The sequence below is a fragment of the Marmota monax genome, unplaced genomic scaffold, assembly GCF_021218885.2.
Source record: "Marmota monax isolate L192 unplaced genomic scaffold, Marmota_monax_Labrador192_F-V1.1 WCK01_AAM20220418_F8-fsc00064, whole genome shotgun sequence".
NCBI classification, from domain to species: Eukaryota; Metazoa; Chordata; class Mammalia; order Rodentia; family Sciuridae; genus Marmota; species Marmota monax.
Genome location: NW_026694542.1, coordinates 2,124,164 through 2,148,834, shown reverse-complemented (window position 1 = coordinate 2,148,834; position 24,671 = coordinate 2,124,164). Strand labels below are relative to the sequence as shown.

The following is a 24,671-nucleotide window of genomic DNA, read 5'->3' as shown; positions in this document are numbered from 1 at the left end:
GACTATGTATTCTCTCCCCCACTCTCATTCTGATATATGTGTATCTTCCTGAGATCATCCCTTTGTCACATTTTTGCAATTTGTGATGACATTTTCAATTGTGGGGTTATTTGATGATGATCTGTCTTCCCTACTGTGAATTCAGTCCTGGATTTTTCTCTTTTGTTATCTTATAACCCCAGAGCCTATCTCCTGGTATACAGTAGGCACTCAATACATACACATTGAATGAATGAATGAAGATGAATTTGAAGAATGAAGGCCAAGACTAAACTCTGAACCTACTGCTATCTGCCTTGAACTCCTTGCTTTAAACCATGCTGTGTACCACAAAGCACCAGCCCCATTACATTCCCCAGGGAAAAATTCCCAAACTGAAATGCCATTTCCAGAAGGCGCACCACCTGCACACACAAGGACCAATGCCTCGCCCTGGCCTGCCACCCAGTAGCTGTGTTTGCAGGGAAAGCACAGAGCTCCCAGTTCCGGTTGGGAACCATGGTGAAGAGATTCTAAACAGAGCTGGTCAGGCAGCCTCAGGCTGGAGCCTAGGGAACAGCCCACAGGCCCTGGGCACTGACGGCCATCTCCAGCTACGGAAGGTAAGTCTGCTCTTGGTTCTCAGGATTTGGGCTTAGCTCCTGGTCTCATTCGTTGGACCCACTCCCCTGCTCCTCAGCAACTTGGCTTTTCAAATTGAATGAAAATCTGTTTTCTTCCTTCTGGAAGGAATCCAAATCTCTGACCCCATGGCTTGTGGCCCATCCCCACCCACATTCTGCCCTCCACCTCCCAGGGAGGGGTAATCACGTTCTCCTTGGTTAACTGAGCCCCAGTTACAAAGATCCAGTGCTCCCTGTGTCTGTCCCGATGCACCTCCCTCAGATCGGCTCAACGCCACCGAGTCACTGCCCACAGCTCTCTGTCTCTTCTGGTGTGCCTGCAGGTCCCCGTCTGTCTTTGAAATATGATCGTATTGCTTTTCTCTGAGGCCATGCCTGACATATACCTAAATGTTATACAAGTAAACATTCCAGACAAAACTCATAAATGGCAGAAAAGATTTGATGTAGAAAAGCTGGATTACAAAGAACAAAGCCCTCGATACAAATGAATACTGGAGTAAAAATAAAAACAAACAAGCAAACAAAACAATGGCCATTTTAACTGACTTTTTTTTTTCTTATAACTCTAATTTAACCGACTCTATAGCTCTGTTGTTTTTTGGAAATGCAGATGCAAATTCATGGTGTTGGCCAAAACAACAACAACAATAAAAGCCTGATAATTAATGTTGAAGTTATTAGGTCCTAGCTAGCATAATTATAAAGTACATCTAAAATTTTTTTAAAAGATGGCAAATCTCTAGTGGCATAACTCATTGAGTTTATTTCATTAAATTAGAAGAGCACTTTAAATCATTACAGGCAGAATGGCTGCTACTCCAACAGCACAGCCACTAAACCAAAGGTAAAATGAGGAATCTAAGGGAGAGACCTATGGTCTGAGTCAGGAACATGCTGGCTGGCTCATCTATTTTGATTTGCATGAATGGCAGAATTCTCAAGCAGCTAATTACGGATGAAATCATCTTTGCCTTGTAGAATATACTTGTTCATGAAAAGTTTTATTGACCAAAAAAATGGTTATAGTGAGAGATGATTTATTCAGGCCTTCTGGGGCAATCACTATTCTAATGCAGGTTAGCATCTTAGAGTAGAGCAGGAATTCTTTTTTTTTAACCAATCCAAGGAGAGTTATGCATTGTATAATTCTAGAGCTTGTTCGTGGACTAAAACAAATTGTAAGATCATTCCTGGGGGAATTGCTTACTAAAAGATGGCCTCACTCCAGGACGGGGAAGACAGAGGTTTAGCTGTGGTTTCTACTTTAATCTGATTTACTGCTTCGAGTCATTAATGTGAGGATCTAGTTCGGTTGCCACTCAATTCTCTCCAAACGCTGGGTTTTTTTCTTTTTATTTCCTCCCATTTTTATTTGTTAATCACTAAAATAATACTAAATACTAAAGTTTATTAATGCTAAAGTTAATTACTGAAGTTAACTACTAAAGTAATAAAATACCCAAGCAGAACAGACATATCTAAAAAGTGAAATTTTCTTTTTGACCCATACGTTCAAGTCAAATCTATTCTCTTCTCTTTCCATAAATAATCACCGTTGACTAAGGTTGATCTTGCACATAATGTTTTATAAAAATTTTACAGAAGTATGCACAGAGAAATTAAATAGAAAAATAAATAACATAATGGTATTAGATTATTTTAAACTTGTAAATAGAATCAAATTATGAATTTTGGTTTGAACCTAGACTCTTTTTTCCACTTAAAAATATGTCTCAGAGGTATGCTGATAGGTTCAGAAGCACTTAATTTCTTTACTGCATAGTGTGCCATGCTATGGATTATTATGGTCTGTTTCAGTTTTCTCCTATTGCTAGGGTTTACATCATTCCCATTCATTACTCTCATAATGACGTACCAGACATATACATCCACACATGCATATATATGTAGGGTGTGTGTATATATAACATGTAATATTTTTATAGGATACAATGTTTCTGTTAGGACCATCCACATTCTCATCTGTAAAGTGGGAACTGAAATGTTGCCTTCCCAAAAGAAGAATTAACCGAGCTCAACTGTTTGTGAGACTTAAACTTGGATCACATCACCCTTAGAGCCTGCTAGCTGGCACTGTGAGATGGCACATGGGGCTGCCTGTCTTGCTATTCCTTTGCTACCATTGGATATTATTCATTGTTTTGTTTTTGTCAACTTTGTGGGTAGAAAATCACGTGTTGTCTCTGACGTCAGTTGCATTTACCTGGTTGGAAGAGAAGGGAACCCAGGCTTATCTTCAAGTGTTTTACATAATCAATCTTTCGGTACCATCACTGAGCACTGTACTGGACCCGCCAGATGAAAGAAAATGAGGTAATTTGAACTTCGAACTGCATACACAATGTAAAGGAGTCCCAGGTTGGATTCTTTAATGAAGCAGTGCTCATTATGTTAAAAGATGGCAAGAAGAAAACATGGAGAAGACTCCACGTTCCATTGAGTGTAGAAAACAAGCCCACAGAGCCATGCTGTGCAAGCTTTGCTTTCAGGTTCAGTCGTGTACAGTGAGACCTCGGGCGAGGCGTACCACTTGCGTGTGTCTCAACATTCTCATCTGTAAAATGGGAACTCTAATGTTGTCCTCCTCATACTGTTGAAATAAGACAAAATACAGATAGTCTTGGGCACAGTGCCTGCAATATAAATGGTGGGCTCTATAAATGTTAGTCATAGTAATAGCATCAGTGAGTGAGTGGCACCTGAGCAGTTCAGATGGACAGATGCAGGTTCGAGGCTCATGGATTCTTTGTAGAATCTCGTGAACCAGAGAAACATGGCTCTTTCCTCATTGCAAACTAATTGGACATCAGCAAGGAAAGGGGTCTTTTAAAGGCCCTGGGGTACAATAATCTCACTGTATGTGTGAGAAACCAAGACCTAGAGAGAGAGAGGACCTCCTGAGGTCACCCACCTGCTTAAGAAGCAGAACCAGACCCAGAGTCCACTTTGGGTCTACTACATAGTGCTACAACACATGCTTATGGATGAGGTGTGCAGTCATCTATTTTCATACATACTAGAGAGGAATTACTGAACTAATTAAATTTAACCCTTTGAGAAGCTGTTTTTCAAACTCCTTTGGAAGGCAGTCACATCATTTTCCGCACCCTCAGTGTGTAAGAGTTCCCATTGTCTCCAACAGTTTTCAGTTTTTGAATACTTTTTGGTAACACCCCATTTGGATGGAAATATTTCTATCATATAATTAAATGAATGCATTTATACCTTAGAATCTGTAATGACGGATTTACTTATGGCACTTACCAACTCGCACAACTACTCCTGCTGCGGCCACTGCAGGTGACAACCAGCCCTCTTGGAGGACTTAGGGTGCTCTGGGCACTGAGTGTTTTACATGTGTTAACACCCATTGAATCCCCCTCTCACCCCAGAACTTTCTGGAATGGGCAGTTCAGCTGAGAACTAACAGTAGCTTTTACTGGAGGAGCAATAGTGGAAATGGTAAGAAATTAATAGATTCTATCATTTATTCATTTATTTATTTAGTTCACAAATTTTACCAATCATTCACTCTCTGCTTGGCACACCATGCAGTAGACTGAATTTACTGTCATAAGTGAGAGATTTGCTCTCTGTTCCCAAAGAACTTGGAATCTTTTGATCTGAGGGAGATTTAATACATGAAGTCAAGATGCCGTGTTGATTAACTTGATAACAAAAGGAATGAAGGACCCTGATGTTATTTTCTGAGATAAGGAAACTTCAGTTTGGGGCAGATAAAGAGAGTGGGTATGAGATGATTTAGGATTTGCATATGTTGATCTGCAGAGATCAGCAGGCAGTAAACAGTTGGAGACACAGAAGTAGAGTTTAGAACAGAGATCTGATTCAATATATAAATTTGGTACTCATATAGATAATAATTGAAATCATGGGCACAGAGGACTGGACCCTGTGGAACTTTGACATTTACAGGGAAGATAAAGTAAGATGAAGCAGCCAAGAAAGAGCCACATAACTAAGAAGGAAATCGAGAGCTTAAAACTTTCCTGAAGCCAAAAGAAAAATGCGTCTCACAGAAGGGAACTGTCAACAGTTCTGAATGTCCCTCAGAGGTCAAGGACAGTGGAGGTGTTTTGGAGTGAGGGTTTTGGCAGCCATGGGTGGCCTTCCAGACAGCCACGTGGTAACGCATGTGGGACAGCACACGGGGCCAGTAGAAAAGGATGAAATGGAAGCCAAAAGGGCCATAAAGAACCTCGAAAACAAAGAACCCAGAATGGAGCAGCCACAGGCAGGGAAAGGATGTAGTTTTATCCTACCTTTGATTGAAGAAGCCAAAGCCCATTAAAGTGCTGTTGGTCAGAATTCAATACAGTATGAGAATAACGACATCACTCAAAGTCCAGCCATACTGTAATAATTTTGCCTGCAACCTTTGTGTCCAGATGGAGAAAATGTGGGACATTTTACTGAGCATGGAGTAGTAGAAATCATTAACTGCCTCCTAAATCTGTCACACTCAGGTCAGATTATTTAATCACTGGAAATATTGGTGCTCCTCTCCTGTTTTTCAGGACTATTGCAACAATGAAAAAATAGCATGTGATCGACCATTGTCACACTGCTTGGCACAGGGGTGGCTCCTCACAAATGGTAGCATTCATGATGTCACTCCACATGGCTGAGCGATCGGTCAGACAGCTCCTTCTTTCCGTTCCCACTGCGGATGGGGATGTTGTAGCCATTAACCTGAGCTTCCCATAACTGCCTGGGTTCCCTGAACTGCAGCCTCCTTCTGGAGTGACGTTCCGTTCCTTCCATCCAGGTTTGCTATTTCTATCACACGGCTTTGCCGTATTTCTCATCGGTGACTGCTGTCACCATTGCCAGTCCATAAAGGGAGCTCCCCAGCCTCTACCTGCCATTCCACAAGCCGAGCGGTTCACTCTTTTCTGGTGCTCCCGATTTCATCTCCCTGGGAACTAGACTGATACCGTTTTCTTCCCGATGGCCACCTTGATTCCTCTCAGAATGATTCTAATGGTCTTTGGAAATCGTGGGATATGCCATTCCCAGTTGAGCCCAACCTTGAGGACTCTCCTACTTTAGGAAATCCTACTCCCTGGTTACAGCAGGTTTTTCAGGACAAAACTGGGGATTGGAATAAAAATAAAAGAGGAAAAAGAAAAAAAAAAATCAGAAAGCCAATTGACACAATGAATAATTTAGCCAGAGAGAAAATTTCCTAGAATGTACGACTTGTTTTGTGACTTCAACCGTCTTCTGGACACCTCGGATGACAGCCGCACATCACCTTAGATTCAGGAGGGGTGTGTATTCACTTGCCCTTACCAGATCCCTTTCTTGAATATTCTTTCCCTGTTGGTAGGCTATTAGTTCTTCCAGTCCTCTATCCTCAAACGTCTACCATCCTTCTGATTCCTGCGACTCCTGCCCCTTTCCACCCACTGTTATCATCCACTTAGTCAGAACTACGCTTTGACCATTTTACTACCCAGCTTAAAAAAGGAAAAAAAAAATCTCCGACTCCATATTCCTTGAAAAAAAAGTTGCCAGGTGCCCCCACCCTCACCCCTTGGCCTTTCCACTTTCTCCTGCTTCCTTTAAGAAAATCTTATTCCAAACAATGGGATGTAACTGTGTTGCCCCCGGTATCATCCTGAAGTTGCTCTGGCTTCCTTGCTCATGTAGTTTTATTCACCTATAATCACCTTCTCCCTCTACTCGCCCCCCCCCCCCCGCCAAACTCAAGTTGAAGCTTCTCCAGAAAATCAGCACCTGAGTTGTTAAAATCTCCACTCCCAGGAGCGGAGAGCACTTGGCTAGCACAATCACACACAGACGAGTCATGTAATACCTTGTCTCTCATTTCTTAGAATTTTATACCTGATGAGCCCTCTTAAAATTGACATTATCAAAATTTAAAAGATGACATTATCTTTAGCTATCTTGCCAAAGTTGAAATATCCCTTATGAGGGTACTTCTGCTCTGTTCTGTGCAATTCAGTCTCCATTAGGAACGTCACACCAAAGAGGGATAGTGACCAAATGGAGCATATTCAGAGGGATCACACCAGGAGTGGGGAGGGGACTTAACTGAGAATGGGACTATTCAGGGTTGGTAGATTGTACAGTTGTCTCCAAATGCTTATAGGAAGACACTTAGATTTAGTCCACGTTGGCCCAGGTAGTAAAGGAAACATTTAGAAGGTTATATGAAACCATATTAGCAATCAACCCAGCATTGAGCAGGGAGTCACTCAGAAGGGATATTGGTTATAGGGCTACCATGGAATCCTAAAGGACCTCGTTTCTGTATCAGAAATTAAGTCCTCAGCTTCTGGATCATGAGAAAGTTAGACAAGTTACGGGGTAGTTAGAGGGGAGGTAGTCTGGACTGCGGTTGTCTATCTCAGGTACAGAGGGGCTTTAACATCTGACATAGAATTACTGACATCTGACAGCTGAAGATCTGCTGTGGCCATTTAACAGATGAGCTTGCTGCGGAAAGCCAATTGACGTAGAAGGAATCCACCAACAGAGTCCGCCATTCCAAGTATTGGCTTTTTGAGAATTGGAGAGTTTTCATAGAAAAAAAAATTTACAAAATAGCAAGTTACATGGAGATAGATTTCCAGTAAAATATAATCAAAGTGTAAGATTTTAGTTATTGGAGATCAGAGAAAATAATGCTGGCGTGAAAGATCTCTATATTTCCTTTTAACCTTGAAAATTCATAACTTTACTTCTCTAGTTTCTTTTTTTTCATTTTTTTAAATGTATATATGATAGAAAAATGTATTATAATTCTTATTACACATGTAGAGCACAATTTTTAATATCTCTGGTTGTCTAGAGAGTATATTCACACCATTTCGTGTCTTCATACATGTACTTTGGATAATACCGATCATCACATTCTACCATCATTTCTAATCCCCTGCCCCCTCCATTCCCCTCCCACCCCTCTGCCCTATCTAGAGTTCAGCTATTCCTCCCATGCTCCTTCTCCCTATCCCACTATGAATCCGCCTCCTTATATCAAAGAAAACATTTGGCATTTGGTTTTGGGGGATTGGCTAACTTCACTTAGCATTATCTTCTACAACTCCATCCATTTACCTGCAGATGCCATAATTTTATTCTCTTTTATTGCTGAGTAATATTCCATTGTGTATATATGCCACATTTTTTTATCCATTTTTCTATTGAAGGGCGTCTAGGATGGTTCCACAGTTTAGTTATTGTGAATTGTGCTGCTATAAACATTGATGTGGGGGTGTCCCTGTAGTATGGATTTTAAGTCCTTTGGGTATAGACTGAGGAGAAGGATAGCTGTTGTTTGTCTTATTAATTGCTGCCATTCTGACTGCAGTGAGATGAAATCTTAGAGTGGTTTTGATTTACATTTCTCTAATTGCTAGTGATGATGAATATTTTTTCATGTATTTGTTGATTGATTGTATATCATCTTCTGAGAAGTGTCTGTTCAGGTCCTTGGCCCATTTATTGATTGAGTTATTTGTTTTATTGGTGCTTAGCTTTTTGAGTTCTTTATGTACCCTACAGATTAGTGCTCTATCTGATGTGTAAGGGGTAAAAATTTACTTCCAAATGTACGCTCTCTATTCACCTCACAGATTGTTTCTTTTGCTGAGAAGAAACTTTTTAGTTTCAGTCCATCCCATTTATTGATTCTTGGTTTTAATTCTTGCACCAAAGGAGTCTTATTAAGGAAGTTGGGGCCCAATCTCACATGATAGAGTTAGGGCCTACTTTTTCTTCTATTAGATGCAGGGTCTCTGCTTTTATTCCTAATCCTTGATCCATTTTGAGTTAAGTTTTGTGCATGGTGAGAGATAGTGGTTTAATTTCATTTTGTTGCATATGAATTTCCAGTTTTCCCAGCACCATTTGTTGAAGAGGCTATCTTTTCTCCAGTGTATGTTTTTGGCACCTTTGTCTAATATAAGATAATTGTAATTTTGTGGGTTAGTCTCTGTGTCCTCTATTCTGTACCATTGGTCTACCAGTCTGTTTTGGTGCCAACACCAGGCTGTTACTATTGCTCTGTAGTATAGTTTAAGGTCTGGTATAGTGATGTCACCTGCTTCACTCTTCCTGCTAAGGATTTCTTTAGCTATTCTGAGTCTCTTATTTTTCCAGATGAATTTCATGGTTGTTTTTTCTATTTCTATGAGGAATACCATTGGGATTTTGAATGGAATTGCATTAAATCCGCAGTGCTTTTGGTATTATGGTCATTTTGATAATATTAGTTCTGCCTATACAAGAGATAGATTTGAGTTTTCTCTCTCCTTCTCTTGGTTAGCATGGCTAAGGGTCTGTCAATTTTATTTATTTTTTCAAAGAACAAACTTTTTGTACTGTCAATTTTTTAAATTATTTCTTTTGTTTCAATTTCATTGATTTCAGCTCTGATTTTAATTATTTCCTGAGATACTTCTGCTTTTGGTGTTGATTTGTTCTTCCTTTTCTAGGGCTTTGAGATGCATGTTAAGTCATTTACTTGTTGACTTTTTCTTCTTTTAAGGAATGAACTTTATGCATGAACTTTCCTCTTAGAATTGCTTTCATAGTGTCCCAGAGATTTCTAAATGTTGTATCTGTGTTCTTATTCACCTCTAAAATTTTTTTAATCTCCTCCTGGATGTCTTCTGTAACCCATTTTCATTCAGTAGCATATTATTTTGTTTCCAGGTATTGAAGTAGATTTTATTTCTTATCATTGATTTCTAATTTCATTCCATTATGATCTGATAGAATGCACTACTTTTTAATATTTGTTATGAGTTGCTTTGTGGCATAGTGTATGGTCTATTTTAGAGAAGGATCCATGTGCTGCCAAGAAGAAAGTGTATTCTCTCATTGAAGGATGAAATATTCTATATATGTCAGCTAAGTCTAAGTTATTGATTGTATTATTGAGTTCTATAGCTTCTTTGTTCAGCTTTTGTTTGGAAGATCTATCTAGTGATAAAAGAGGTGTGTTGAAATCAACCAAAATTTTTGTGTTGTGGTCTACTTGACTCTTGAACTTTAGAAGAGTTTGATGAACATAGCTGCTCCATTGTTTGGGGCATATATATTTATAATTGTTAAGTCTTTGGGGTGTATGGTTCCCTTGAGCAGTATGTAGCGTCCCTCTTTATCCTTTTTGACTGACTTTAGCTTGAAGTTTACTTTATTTGATATGAGGATGGAAACCCCAGCTTGTTTCCACAGTCCGTGTGAGTGGTATGATTTTTCCCAACCTTTCACCTTCAGTCTGTGGATGTCTTTTTCTATGAGATGAGTCTCTTGGAGGCAGCATATTGTTGGTTGGGTTTTTTTTAATCCAATCTGCTAGTCTGTGTCTTTTGATTGGTGAGTTTAGGCCATTAACATTCAGGGTTATTATTGAGACATGATTTGTGTTCCCAGCCATTTTTTTGTTTATTTTTGTTATTTAGCATGACTTGGTTTCTCCTCTGATTAGATTTTCCTTTAGTGTAATCCCTCCCTCTGCTGATTTTCATCACTGTTTTTCATTTCCTCTCCTTGGAATATTTTTCTGAGGATGTTCTGTAGTGCAGGCTTTCTAGCTGTAAATTCTTTTAACTTTTGTTTATCATGGATAGTTTTTATTTCATCATCAAATCTAAAGCTTAGTTTTACTGGATATAAGTTTCTTGGTTGGCATCCATTTTGTTTCAGAGCTTGGTATATGTTGTTCCATGATCTCCTGGCTTTGAGGGTCTGGGTTGAAAAATCTGCTGAGATACAAATTTGTCTCCCCCTATATGTGATTTGATTCCTCTCTCTTGTGGCTTTTAAGATTCTAGCCTTATTCTGTATGCTAGGCAATTTCACTATAATGTGGCTTGGTGTAGATCTGTATGTTTTGTGTTCTGTGAGCCTCTTGTATTTGGTTTTACACTTCATGTTTCATGCTTGGGGAATTTTCTGATACTATCTCATTGAAGAGATTGTGCATTCCTTTGGTTTGAAACTCTGTGCTTTCCTCTATACCAATAACTGTTAGATTTGGTGTTTTGATGCTGTCCCATAATTCTTGGATGTTCTGTTCATGGTTTCTTACTATTTTCACTGTGTGATCAACTTTATTTTCCAGATTGTATAGTTTGTCATCATTATCTGATGTTCTTTCTTCCAAGGGATCTAGTCTGTTGGTTAGTTGGTTGTACTTTTTATTGAGTTTTTTATTTGATTTATTGTATCCTTCATTTCAAGGATTTCTTACTGATTTTTTTCAGAGTTTCTATCTCTCTCTTGAAGTAATCTTTTGCTACCCGTATTTGCTCTCTTATCTCATTGTTGGAGTGATCAATTTTTGCCTGTATTTGCTCATTTAGGTCAATCTTTAATTCACAGACCATTTTAATTATGAACCTTCTATGACAATTTGTCAACTTTACTGCCCATGGGTTCTGTTATTATAGTGTCCTGGTTTGTTTGGGTCACTTCCCTCCCTTGTTTTTTCATGTTGTCTATGTATCTTCTTTTCTTGTAGTGTGGATCTGAGATGTTACAGTTTCTTCCCTATATTCTTGCAGTACCTGTGCAGACTGTCTGTACCTCACCTTCATGTTGGGCTTCCAGACCCTGCTGGTGTCCCTTAGTGAATGCTACTACATCCTGGATCTGGGTCCTGCACAAGTTGGTGTGGGTGGATCTGAGCCAGTGGGCTTGACCTACCTCGGTTGTCTGCTGGTTGGAAGGGACAGTCCTGTGCCAGAAGCTAGTCGCTGGCCACTGTCTGCCCTGCCAGGCCTGCTGTGAGCCTGGGACCCCGCGCAGGCCAATGTGGGTGGATCTGGGCCCCTGGGCTTGACATACCTCTGTAGTCTGCTGGTCGGAAGGGTTGGTCCTGCACCAGAGGATAGGCTCTGGTGGGTGTCTGCCCCTATGAGGGAGGAGTGGACCAGGCCTACTGAGAGCCTGGGTCCCACATGGGCTGGTGTAGGCGGTCTCTTTGTCTGGTTTCTTTATAGATGAGGAAACTAAAGTCAGGGGAACAGGACTGTGATCTGCTTTGTTATTGTTTTTCTTAACTTCCATGTCATGAATTTGCTTCCCTTGTGTATTTGTTGTCCCTCATGTGGATCTGCTTCCTCTCTCCCCGATGATGGCTGGAAGCACAGTTTGCATGAGACAGGGTTGTAGCAACCTGTGATTCTGAATGGGTGGATCTTGTTCATCCCTGTCTGCATTTCAAGTTCAGGATTCCCAGAGGAAAAAAAATCTCCATCCATCTTCCTCTCTTTTTCTCTACTTCTGACTACTGGAGCTCACCACCGATTCTTCCTCCCCTGACCAAATGCTAACGGAGGTGCTAATGAGGTCCTCTGGCCTTCAGAAAGAAAGAGAAAGAAAATCAAATAGTCTAATTAATCCGCAAATTATAGTCACTGCAAAAGTGGTCATATTTCCTATAGAAAGCCAGACGAGGACTAATGGGCACTAAAGCATTGGTCTTGGCTCATTGGGGTGTGTAGTTTGGAGGTTCCCTGTTATTTTTTCAGGGATTATGAGGTACCACTTGGCTTTCATTTGGGTGGAGCTGCTCACCAGAACTCCATTCCAAGTCTGAGCTGTCTGTTTGCTTATGAAATGGGAAAAGGAGGGCAGAGAGTAACCTCTTTGTATAAGGTGAGCCTAATATTAATAGCAAACATTATATTGAGTACTTATTATATGCCAGGAGCTATATGAAGCATTTTACTTGGAAGATATCATTAAATCCTATACTATTCTTTTATTCTCCACTTTATATACAGGAAACAGGTTTGATGGGTTAGTTACTGTTATGCAATAAGTGGCCAATATGGAGCCCAGTGCATTTTAGCTAGTACAATATCCACCGGTTGTATTCTGTAGTCTATGTTCTTAACCCACGTGTAGAATAGAATGGCTCCATCTTCCATCAATGAACTTCAGGAGTGCAGCTCTGCTCTTGCCTTAAGCATCTCGGTGGTATTGGAGTTGACTATCCAAAATGGGATTTCAATGGACTGGCTTGAAGAGATTGAGAGGACAGAGGTGGTAAAATGGCCAGGACCATCCAGAACAGAAAGAGAGAGAGCGTACTTGGTGGCCTGTGTTTTGCTGGTTTGCAGTGAAGCCTCTTGCAGGTTTCCCAAAAGCACACAGAGGATTTTTCACTCCAGCAAGGAATATGGGCCTCTATTCAGAGACAATTGTGACAACGCTATTTAATAGCTACCCATATACTGAGTGAAAGCAAATTTAAACGTGGATAATCACAAGCTATGCTAGGTGATTATCATATCATGAACAGGTCAAGAAGTTAGAAGTAATTAGATACAAAGGGAGAGAGCTAGCAAAGGCTGGCTTTCCCTGAAGGGCCAGTGTACACCATGTGAGTAAGCACACGTTAGTGTGTGCAGAGCCCCGTGCAAGTCACCACAAGTCCCAAGAATTTACAGGAGGCATTTCCTGGCAGGGTCAGTCCCATCCACACTCTGAATCAGTCAGAATGCCACAAAAGCAGCTCTTCTGTTCTCAATCCAGGTTGGCCATTAGTCACAAACGCCAACCCATAGACCAGGGGTCCACCAAGCCACAAAAACAGTAGCAGGTGCACTAACTCTGAGCACCTGCTTTGGTCACACTAATTTAGTCTTGTGATTAACAAACTCCAATTTTCAGGTGAATTTCCTGGGGAAAATCTAGTTTTGATTCAAATTCTGACTCAGGAAATGTGGGGTGCAGTCTGATGACTGCATTTCTAACATGTTCACAGGCATATTAGTGATCTGTGAACCACACTCTAGACCCTATATATAACTATCTTTTTTATCCTAGTATACTGTGTATGAATATACTGTGTATGGATGTCCATATTTGACAAATAGAAGCATGGAGCCTGAAAGTACTGAATGATTTTCCCAGTTTTAGACCTAATGAGCTCAGTCCAGTTCTGAATCCTGAAAAATGCACTTTGCTTCCATTGTATGCCTCAGAAGAAGCACACATACATGTTCAAGCTGCCAGGAACCATATCCATAGGCCACCATATTGGAACTCAGGAGTCCCTAATATTAATAGCAAACATTATTTTTAGTACTTGTTATATGCAAGAAACTATATGAAGATGTCATTAAATCCTATAACATTCTTTCCTCTCAGGGGTCCCAATATGGTGGCCTATAAATATGGCTCCTGGTGCTGAACACAGCAGAATTCCAAGCATCCCTGCCCACATAGAAGTGGTTTACTCAGCCCACTATCTTCCCAGGTCCCTGAGGCTGGTGCTTGGTAGGACTGGGATCTGGCTTCAAACCTGCCCTCACCCTCTTGTCCAGGATCCCAGCCTTCTCTTGACCCAGTACTGAGCCCATTATCTATTGTCCCAGAGAATCTCAGAAAAACTCCTTTTACTTTTGCTGGCGTAGCAGTAGGCAAAAGAATATAAACTCAATTTTCCCTTTGGATTGAACTGGTGAACTTGAATCTCGAATGAGATGTTGTAGAATATCAGCCATACCCTCCCCCCTTGAAAGTAATGGTTCACTCTTTCCAATCTACTCTCAAGGGTCCTGCCCATAATATCAATCTCCTCAGTTTTTACCCTCCGCCACCCTTGGTCCCCCTTTTCTGACCTCAAGGAGCCCTCTTAACATGCCTAATGACAAAGTAACCCAGATTCTGAAATGACCTCTGACTTCCTGGAGGTAACGTTCCAGTTGGGGTGGCAGATGCACACCACTCGTCCCTTGTCTGATGGAGTCACTTCTCAACTTAGGCCTTCCTTACCCTCTTCCTCATCTTTAAGTCCCTGAAGTCTGAAGGATCCACCACAAACAATGTGTTTTCCACGAAAGCTTTTCTGATCCCTCAACTCACCTTGACCTCTCCTTCCTCTACACCCCCTCCTAAGGATGTCTTCTTTGCATGTGCCTCTGAGCACTTACTTTTGACCTAGACGTATGTTTAGACTTGTTTTCATAATGGCTTCCCTCGTGTTTTGGGTTCCTCGTGTTTTGACCTCTATGTGGTCCGTCTGTATCACTAGCAGGCACTTTGCCACAAACTGAACAAAAGCAACTCATGTCAGACTCATGGCATAGTGAAGGCACAGAGACTGAAGAGGTGGTAGGACAATTGAATCAAAAAGAGGCTGAGGAGGGAAGAGGAGACTCCATGAACGTCTCATGGAAGAAATGAGGTTGATCTGTCTCTTAGAGAGAGAATAGGGTTTCCACAGTGGGATTATGGATCGTTTTAATAATAATTAAAAGTCATTGAGTGTTTATCATGTGCTGGCCACTGGCTAAACCAGGTGCTGATGTCACCCTCACCAGAGCCCAACAGAGTAAATCGGTCCTATGATAGCTCCCATTGGACAGGTAAGGAGACACACAGGCACTGAGGCCAGCTTATTCTCCCCAGAACACATGCATGGGTTGTTGGCATGACATCATGACTCGAATCCATAGCTCATGTTTTTAAGTCCAGTGCTATGGCAGATTGAGATGCTGCCGAGGAGGATAATGGCATAACGAAGGCAGAACGAGGGGCAAGCACCAACTGACCCCACATGACAGGGCAGAGCAGGCCACGGTGGGGCCGCGGTGGTGTCAGACAAGGCTGCGAAGGTGGTCTGGGGACAGACTGGGGTCATGTTTTCCCTCCCCGAGAATGAAGAGTATGAGCCACAGAGAAGAAATACAGAGTCAAATTTGCACTGAGAAGCATTATTTATGTGCTGTCTCTGGCCCAGCCCAGGGCTGCTGTTGCAGGGGACTGGGGATGCCAGCCAGAGCCCTGGACAGCTCTGTGGACCCAGGAGCTCACTGCAAAGTCACACTTTGGAGAATAAAGCTGCTGGTGATGCCCAGAGTGGCCCAAATAAAAATCAAATACCACATTCAGTCCTCCAGGGGTGTTTTTGCTATTAAATTAAGTCTGGAAAATAAATAATTGTCTTTGGATTTGATTTGAGAGATTTTTGGTAGTTGAACATTTTGGGGGAAAGAAAAGGCTAACTATTTCTTGAAGGATTCTTTGACTGGCTCCCCCTGCCAGATGACAGCAGAGGACAATGAGGCCATGCTGTCTGCAAAGAGATACTCTCCCCCTCCTTGACACAATTATCCCAGAAAAATAGAAGGGGAGGGGAGGCCCTGTCATAGGTTCCAATTTTTATTGCTACATTCCTTGGATGGCTCCATATGTTTACCTTTAGCTGACTTTAGACTTGGTGTTCTCTGTGGCTGCTGGCATCAGCCACAGAATTCTTTCATGTCTATTACTTTATTAAGGAATGTAAAAGCCACATACAGACGGACCAGGGGACACAACAGTACTGAGACACAAATAACCCTGAATTTGCTCACAAAGAGTCTAAGGGGAGGCTTCACACCTAATTCTCCCAGATGAGCTGCAAGGCTTCCAAAGACCAAAAGGGGGCACTCTTGGCACTCGCTCCCAAGCCCAATTAATAATCCCATTTTGATGAATATACAGTGCAGAAGCAGCACAGGACTTTAAGATTGGTCCTGATGGAAGCAGAATGGGGAGACAGAAGCCACACTTGTTAGCAGGGATTTAAAATTTTTTTTCACATTTCTTTGACTAGAGAAGAAATATTCCAAATTATGGGAAAGTTATTAAGATTAAATAGGAGGAATGCACAGATAATTGCTTTGCACAATACCTTTGCACATCCATCGTCAATCCTTGAAAGCTATACTCTGAACTTTTTCTACCTATCAAAAGGGGTACTGAAGCCAGTTCCAAACTATCTAATAGCACAGGGGTATGAGCGAGGAAGGAGTCTTTATGCTGAACAGCATTAGACAGGGGTGAGAGATAAGCAGGAGTTACTCCGGTCCTACTGTGCTCCCAGCACTCTGCAGGACTTAACTTTGTTACCATAATTTTGTGGATGAGGAACTGGAAGCATGTGATGGCTAAATGCATTGCACCCCGTAGGGGGCAGAAGCAGGACTTGACCCCAGATCTGTCTCCTTGATTCCAATTCTGTGCCTATTCCATCAGACAAGAGAATACAACGGAGGGAGGGCCAACTACTTGCAATGCTTTGATTTTTCACTTAGAGTCAGCCCCACCCCCAACTATCCCTTTAGCAAAGCTTGAAGTCAGCACTTAAAACATCATCTGGTCACCGTGCTGGTGTTGTGGCTCAGCAGTTGAGCCCTTGCCTAGCACATGCGAGGCCCTGGGTTTGATCCACAGCACCACATTAAAATAAAGGTGTTGTGTCCAACTAAAAAATAAATATTTATTTCCAATCTTACTTGAGAACCCAAACTAAAATCTTTTTTTTTTTTTTTTTAACAAAGCTTGTATGTGAAGACACAGAAAGGGTCCAGGTCATGGAGGTAATATATTGCCTCCATATTGGCAGAGAGGGAGGAAGTATTTTTGCTCAAAAAGAGCTGGGAAGGCTGTGTAGAGTTGGGGGGTGGCGGAAATCACCTCCCACCTCCCCCCAACCAGAAGCTAAGGGCACCTGTTCCTTCCAAGTCAGTGCTCAGAGGTTATACGTAGAAATGGCTTGCCATGACATGGCATGGAATGGAAAGAGAAGATTCTTCACTGAAACGACAAAGCTTGTTTGCATTGTGATCTCCTTCAGGTGGGCTAATGTCCTGCAACTGAAACAAGTTTGGATTATCAAAAGCGTCTTCCCTGGGCCTGAGGAAGAAGCCCTCTGCTCACTGAGCACTGGTTGTTCTCTTGCTGAGTACAGGGAGTTCTGTCCTGTAACAATTTACTGGTCCTTAGCCCACCAGCTCCCTCAAGGAACTCTTTGGAATCAACGTATTTTTTTTCACTTCTACATGGTGGGTGAAACTTTTTATAAAATGAGCCACTTTTTTTTCTATGAGAACTGGCTCTGGGCATCTAATGTTTACACGGGGACTGTACTTCCCCAAGTGGCAGTAAATAAAGGCTCTGAGAAGTCCTGTAGTAAAGAAACCTAGGCCACTTTACTTAATCCAGGGATTCTCATATATAATCTGACCACAGAATCCTTCTAGCTAACGTCCACAAATATCCCATGGAAACTATTTAGGTATAAACATAGACACTCTTGAAAGTGCTTAGAAGGAATAACCTCAACTTATTGATGGATTTGGATGGACTATTTAAAGCAAGAACTATTGGTTACATATTTGGGATAAAAACTGACGCGGCCTTAGTGGTCTGTCTGGGTTATTTTTAGATCTGTGTAAGTATGTGTGCACATAATTATGTATGTATTAGATATAGATATGCATTTTAGCAGTGAGGTTAGAAGATGCGGGGGGTTGGGGGGAAGGAGGGGATATTCCTTCCTATAAAGAAGAACCAGTGTTGAAAGCATTACCGTCACCTTCTATTGCTGGAAGGCTGTTCATAGAAACAGCCTTATGCAACCCTCTATAATCACAGAACACCTGGACTCCTGTTCGCTGATGAATACTCTGACAACCAGAGCCGACTCCTTCCTTATCGGGTCCCAGGATTCTATCTCCTCAGCCCATCGCCCCTCCCCTCCCCCCAACACCTCTGATCCTCATTTGCTGTACTCATTTATATCCTCTGGGATGGCGAATTCAATCATTCAGACAGTAGTGTCTTTTCGATGTTGTGATTTAATTTTCATTTTCAGAGCATGTTAGAAACTTCCTAAAGAAAATTCTTAGAAACTCGCTCTGTAAAAAAAAAAAAAAAATTACAATGATATATAAATATAGAGATATTTTTTAATTGGTGTAAAGTTGTGGGAGCTGTTTTTAAGTTATTGAAATGAAATGTAAGGTTGCTTTCTGAAATAGAACTTCACTCGTGTTTTTTTTTTTTTAATTGTCACATATAGGGTGATTTTAAAGTAAATAAGAGCACAAGGTTCATATTATTTTAAATGTATATTGTATTTGTCTTCTCCACACTGTGGTTTCAGGTCTGTGAATAGCATCATAGTATGGAGCCAGCCTATTAAGCAGCCTGTTTGGGTTAGGAAACCCTTAGACCAGCACAATGTTGTATTGCTCACTGTGTCCTTCCAATATGGTTAGAATTCCACAACCTAAATGATCATTTGTTGAACAAATTCATGCTTTTATTAGTCAAAATACAGAGAAAACAGAGCCGTCCCTGTTTCAAGATATTTGCTAATGCATGGTTAATTATCACGTATAGCTTACTATATAATTCATTTTACAGGGCAGACCTCCTGCAGGTAACATACTAGCAGTTTATGAACCAAAATAACCTCACTATAGATTAGAGCTGTTTCAGGGCCTCTCAGACAGTTGGTGCTTCTAGACCTTCTCACTTCACATTGCTAATTCGAACAAGGCTTTATTTTTATATTTGTCAGCAGCAAGACTGTAGGATGGTTGTTAAACTTCTCCCAGGCCTAATTAGAGCAGCAATGCTCGCATTCATAATGAAGCTCGTGTCTTGCTGGGGAGGCAGAGAGCGGGCTGTTACAGTAGCTTCCTGGCAGGCCCGGTCGCTGGCAGTTTTAAGGTAGCTAGTGGCTGCGATATTAAGTGACTGTTGAAATTCATTGACTCCACCACAGCTAATGTGTCTAGATGACAACAAGTTTACACGGTTCTTTTATAGTTACAGCAAATGGGTCCATTTAAATATTTATTAGGTGATTATGGTGATGTGAAATGGAAAAAAAAATGTAAAGTGCAATATCTCAAGTATGGCTGTTTTTAACTGTTGATGTGGGGTCCGGATCACGGTATCCCTCAAAATCGCTGCATCTTTCCCTTATAAATATTTATACTAGATCAGCAGTGGTGAAGGCTAATTTATTTGCATTTTGTTTCTTTATTGACTTCTCCCTGGGCAGAGGTTAGCTGGGAAAAACTGTGCAGGCTTACAGGGTTGGAGGATATTTCGATCAGCCAACCTAGGGGCATTTTGATTAGCTGGGGCAAAGTTCTCCCTGCTGGAACTGAAGAGTCATTTTTTGCTCTTGGAGATGCAGCCTGAGAGAGTATTCAGGCAGCTGGTGTTTTGCCCTCTGTGTGAGTGAGTTGATGTGCATGCTGGCAAGCCATTTTGCCTCCAAAAGACTGCTTTTCTGTACAGCAACTTGTCCAACCTCCCAGGATTGAATAGGGTGAGGCTGCCTGATCTGGATATTTGGCAAACTCTTAATTTTTTCCCTGTATTCTATGAACCACTTTAGAGGTTACATTTTTACAAAAAAACAAAAGGCATCTATCTCAAATTTTACGGAGTGTCTAAGACAAAAAGAGAAGTGAAAATGAGCCGAGTTTTGTCCTTTCTATAAAGGTTTTTAAAAAAAAAAACCTACACGGTACCAAAGTCAAGAAGTCTGTAGAAGGAACTGTCAAAAAAATTTCAGGCAGATTAAGGGCAATGGAAGTTGTCACTTTGCAATTGAATATTTTGACTCTCTGTGTAGCCAGAGCATAAGTGATTCCCAACTCACATCCATGGTGCTATTTGTTTCTGTTTTTTTTTTCTCCTACATCTGAATACAAACTGTATCTGAACAGCCTTGATATGGATGTATGTAGAATTTGCAGATTTCTACAAGTAGCATTTTGAAATAGTCCATTACTGTATGTATGATGGACCAGAGGTCTAAAGACTGTCCAAATGAAAATTTGCAAAAATCAAATTAATCAGAAGTCTCTGAAGCTACCATAGTTGTTTCAGTTGGGGGGAAAATAAATAAATCTTAATCTCTGACTCGTGCTGTGTATCTTTCATTATAAAACATACTAGTGTCTCATTACTGCTTGACCTATGACAAAAGGATTCAATCTTGGATCTGTTCCCAGGGCATTAAATACCAAAGAGTCTAGAACTGCCTCATTCTGTGATCAATAATCTATCTTTCCAGGCAGGGCTGGGGCAAGAATGCACCACAGTGGTGGTTCTACAAGTCAGGGGGTTTAAAGAGATGAAAATTATGTGGGAATCTCTTTGCGAAGCAAAGCGTATGGTGAATCTTTGGTTATGTAAAGATTTCTGGGATGATTAGAACTATTCTGAAATCCACAAATGTGTATTCTAATTTTCATAACCTAATTAGAGTTTAGTGCAAGTTGCAGTGATTATAACCATAAAGCCCTTTCCGGGCAAAATTCATGGCTTCACTCACCATCCACAGGAGTAGCTATTTGCAAATGACACATGATAGGTGGTTTGTCACTTGTTTTTCTAAGTCATGAAGAAGATGGGCAGAGGCTGATCCCTTAGTGCAAATGAAAATACCTCTCAGTCCTGTTCCATCAAATATTGTTAGTTAATGCAAAGATACATTTTTTACTTCTCCATACAGTGAGGACACATTTAGCCTCCCCACTTGATACATATAGAAATATGAAATAAAAGCACCTTTGGGGTTTTCTGGGATCTCAGGTGGGCAGCCACCTGCCCTACTGCCTTTGGAAGTCTGTGCGAGGGGTGGGTCTGGAGTTGGACAGCACTCATCTGCAGAGCCCCACGTGGACGCTCACTCAGAGTGCTACATTTGTAACTGAGAAAGTTATGCAATAGAAAATTTTTCAGTACCTTTCATAAGAAATACAAGAAACTCAATCTACTATTTTCTTTACTCACAATTTTTTGACTTTATGTAATAGTTTTATAAGAGCAAGACCTTTCTCTAATGGGTTTTCCCAAAAATGAGAATACATCCTGCAGACAGAGTAGGCCAAGGAGGAAGGTCACATCTCAGCCACTCGAGTTACTATGACAAAATACACTAACTGGGATGTCTTATCAACAACACAAATTTATTCATGATAGTTCTGGAGTCTGAGAAGTGTGAGCTGAGGTGCCGGAAGAGTCTGTCTGATGAGGGCCCAGTCTGTTTTTTTCTCATACTGAAAGAGGTTCCCCAGCTACCTGGGGTCTCTTTTATAAGGTCACAGTCCCACTCATTAGGGCTCCACCCCTTAAAGTCTCTACCTTTATACTTTCCCCTTGGAAATTAGGTTTTCACACAGGAATTTTGGAGGGACACAAGCTCACATCATAGCAGGTCATGAGGATGCTAGGTCAGAATTATTTTCTTTAAAATTACTATGTTTTCAGGCACGGTGGCCGATGCCTGTAATCCCAGAAGCTCAGGAGGCTGAGGCAGGAGGATCAGAGTTCAAAGCCAGCCTCAGCAAAAGTGAGGTGCTAAGCAACTCAGTGAGATCCTGTCTCTAAATAAAAACAAAATAGGCCTGGGAATGTGGCTCAGTGATAGAGTACCCCTAGTTCAATCCCTAGTATGCCCTCCCAAAAAAATTACTATGCAAGGGCCAGATACAAAGCAGGGAGGTAAACGCTGTTTACATGTAAGAGACTATTAGAACAGGATCGTTTAGGCTCAGTGTTCTAGACATCAGCTCAGGAAAGTCAATTCCCCATTATATCTCTTGGGAGAAGCAGGCAATGAAAATATCAGTTCATTTTATTTTGGCTCCTGTCATTAAATCTGCGTATCCTTGAATTGGCTGGTTAATTTATTTCAGGTGAAAAAATAACAAATAGCCTTTCTCCAAGTGCACAGGCTCATAGATTTTTACATGATGAAAGATAATTGCTGAGTGTCCTAGCTTACATGTGTGCTATGACCCCCAAAGTAAACTAACCCCACATTCAAATTAAAATCAACTTCAGCATGGGCGACTTCAAACAAAAAGCAATAAAACCCTCAATGCACTTTCTGCTCCTCATGTATTTTCCTTTGTTCTGGTCTACTGAAAAAACGACAACCTCAAAAATGAAATAGCAAAGCATATTTGTTCTCAGCTCTGATACTATTTGGGCTATGTCCGTGTGTGTGTGTGTGTGTGTGTGTGTGTACTCACATCTACATTCCATTCCTGCACTCACAGAATTCAGGCTGTGTCGTCCACACAGCATTGCTACACCTTTCCATGTCAAGTACCTGAATCTGTTCTTCTCCCCTTGACTCTCAGGTCTCTGTCAGTGTGGAACCATCTTTATATCTGTATTTCTGACTGAACTGTCTCATTAGAGATGGGGGAGGGAGAGTTTGTTTTCCTGCTCTGGCCATGCAACTCAACACAACACCTCTGATCCCAGATGTGTATTTCCCCATATACAATCTCCGGCACCAGGTGGATATCCTATTGCTATGGTTCCAATATGAAGTGTCTGATAAAGACTCATGTGTTGAAGGTTGGTTCCACGATACAGCAGTGTCCAGAGGTAGGGACAGTGGGAAGATGGTTGGATCCTGGACTCTAACATCATCAATGGATTAACTCATTGATGCATTCATAATTTTATTGCATTGTTGGGAGATGGTGGAAACTAGAAACTGTAAGAGATAGAGCCTAGGAAGAGGAAGTGGGTCTTGGGCATATGCCTTTGGACACTACGTCTGTCCCTGCCTCTCCCCATCCCTGCTTCTCTGCTGCCGTGAGCTGAGCAGCTTTCCTCCGCCATACCCTCCATCATGATGTTCTGCCTCACTTCAGGCCTAGAGCAGTGGAGCCAACTGACTATGGACTGAAATTTCTGGAACCATGAACCAAAAGTAAATCTTTCTTCCACCAAGTTGTTTTTCTCACAGCAACAAAATGTTAACACATCTATGACTCAGTTTGCTTCTGACATTATCTCCCTGGAGATAGCATCATATTCCACAGGTTAAGGTCTCAATCCCACAAGACAGTCCCCCACTTGAGACCCCAATCATAAGCAGTAAGTTGTTGCCTATACTTCTAGCTGATGGGCTATAGGTCAGAGGTTCCCACAACCTCTTTCTTTAGGTTTGATTAATTTTCTAGAGAACACAGGACTCAGAAAAATACATAGTTTGCCTGTTTATTGATATATAGGATATAATACAGAATACAGTTGGACAACCAGATAAAAAAGATACATCAGGTGTGATTTTAAGAAGTCCTAAGCACAGAAGCTCCAGCGCCCAGTGGAGTTGGATATGCCATGCTCCTGGCACACAGATGTTTTTTGTAACCTGAAAGCTCTTTTGATGAATGTTTATGATTTTTTTTTCATATCATCATATAGGCACGATGCATTATTGACTCCATCTTCAGCCCTTCTCTCTAGAGAATGGAGTATGGAGTTAAAGTTCCAGGTTCATACTCATGACCTGGCCTTTCTGGTGACCAACTCCCATCCAGGAGTCCACCAAGGTCTCTTCATTAGAACAAGTGATACTCCTATCACCCAGAAAATTCCAAAGGATTTAAGAGCTCTATGTTGGAACTGGAGTCAATATTAGAACAAAAGATCTTTCCGGTACCCCCATGGCTCAAGAAATTTACACAGCTTTTAGGAGCTCTGTGCCAAAGACCAGAGGAAATATATGCATCTTTAATTATTTCACAGTGTAACAAAAAAAAAGGGATAGATAGAAATTCAGTTAATTAATGAAAGATGGTATGGCTCTCCAAGTCTATAAGCCAAGAGGACATCAGGTTCTTCTTCAACCTATTGTATGCCTTTGTATTAAATACCCTTGTGTAAAAAAAATGTAATTTTTTTCTATCCCTATTTCAATTGACTATTACACAAGATATGTCTGGCACAGATACTGGTTTTGTTATTTTTGTCTTCTGGTGTGTTGACCTGATGAACTCTAGGTAAGGTAGGGAGTGAGCTGAATGAATGGGATCCTTCCTCCTAAAGGGTGGAGCTTCCTACTGGCATTCCTTAGGAAAGGGGCAGAGCCCTGGGCCAGAAAACAGAACTTGGAAGGCCAGAGAGTTTCTTCACAGAAGGGCCCATCTCCAACAGAAGGAATGATCTGCTCAATCTCACATGGTCAACGCTGGTACAAACATCAGAGACTCTGGGATCATTCACTCTAGCCATCCTTTTCTTGAAGACTCTAAGAGGTTGAATGAGCTGAAAAATGCAATACTCTAAATGTAGTATTTGTGCAGTACTATTCAGCTTGTAAAATACATATGTGAGTTTACACTTGTGTGTGTGTGTGTGTGTGTGTCCCTTACAAACCCAGTGAGAAAAGGGATTGTTTTCTTCCCTGAT

The 24,671-nt window shown here is 41.2% G+C and overlaps 1 protein-coding gene across 1 annotated transcript in view; it reads left to right on the top strand.

Moving 5' to 3' along the window:
- Positions 1 to 533: 533 nt before the first annotated feature.
- Positions 534 to 24,671, top strand: part of Ankfn1 (ankyrin repeat and fibronectin type III domain containing 1) — a 347,331-nt gene continuing 323,193 nt past the window's right edge. The window contains exon 1 of the mRNA XM_046420653.2: positions 534 to 602. The gene's annotated coding sequence lies outside the window, so the exon portion shown is untranslated. The remainder of the gene's footprint in view (positions 603 to 24,671) is intronic.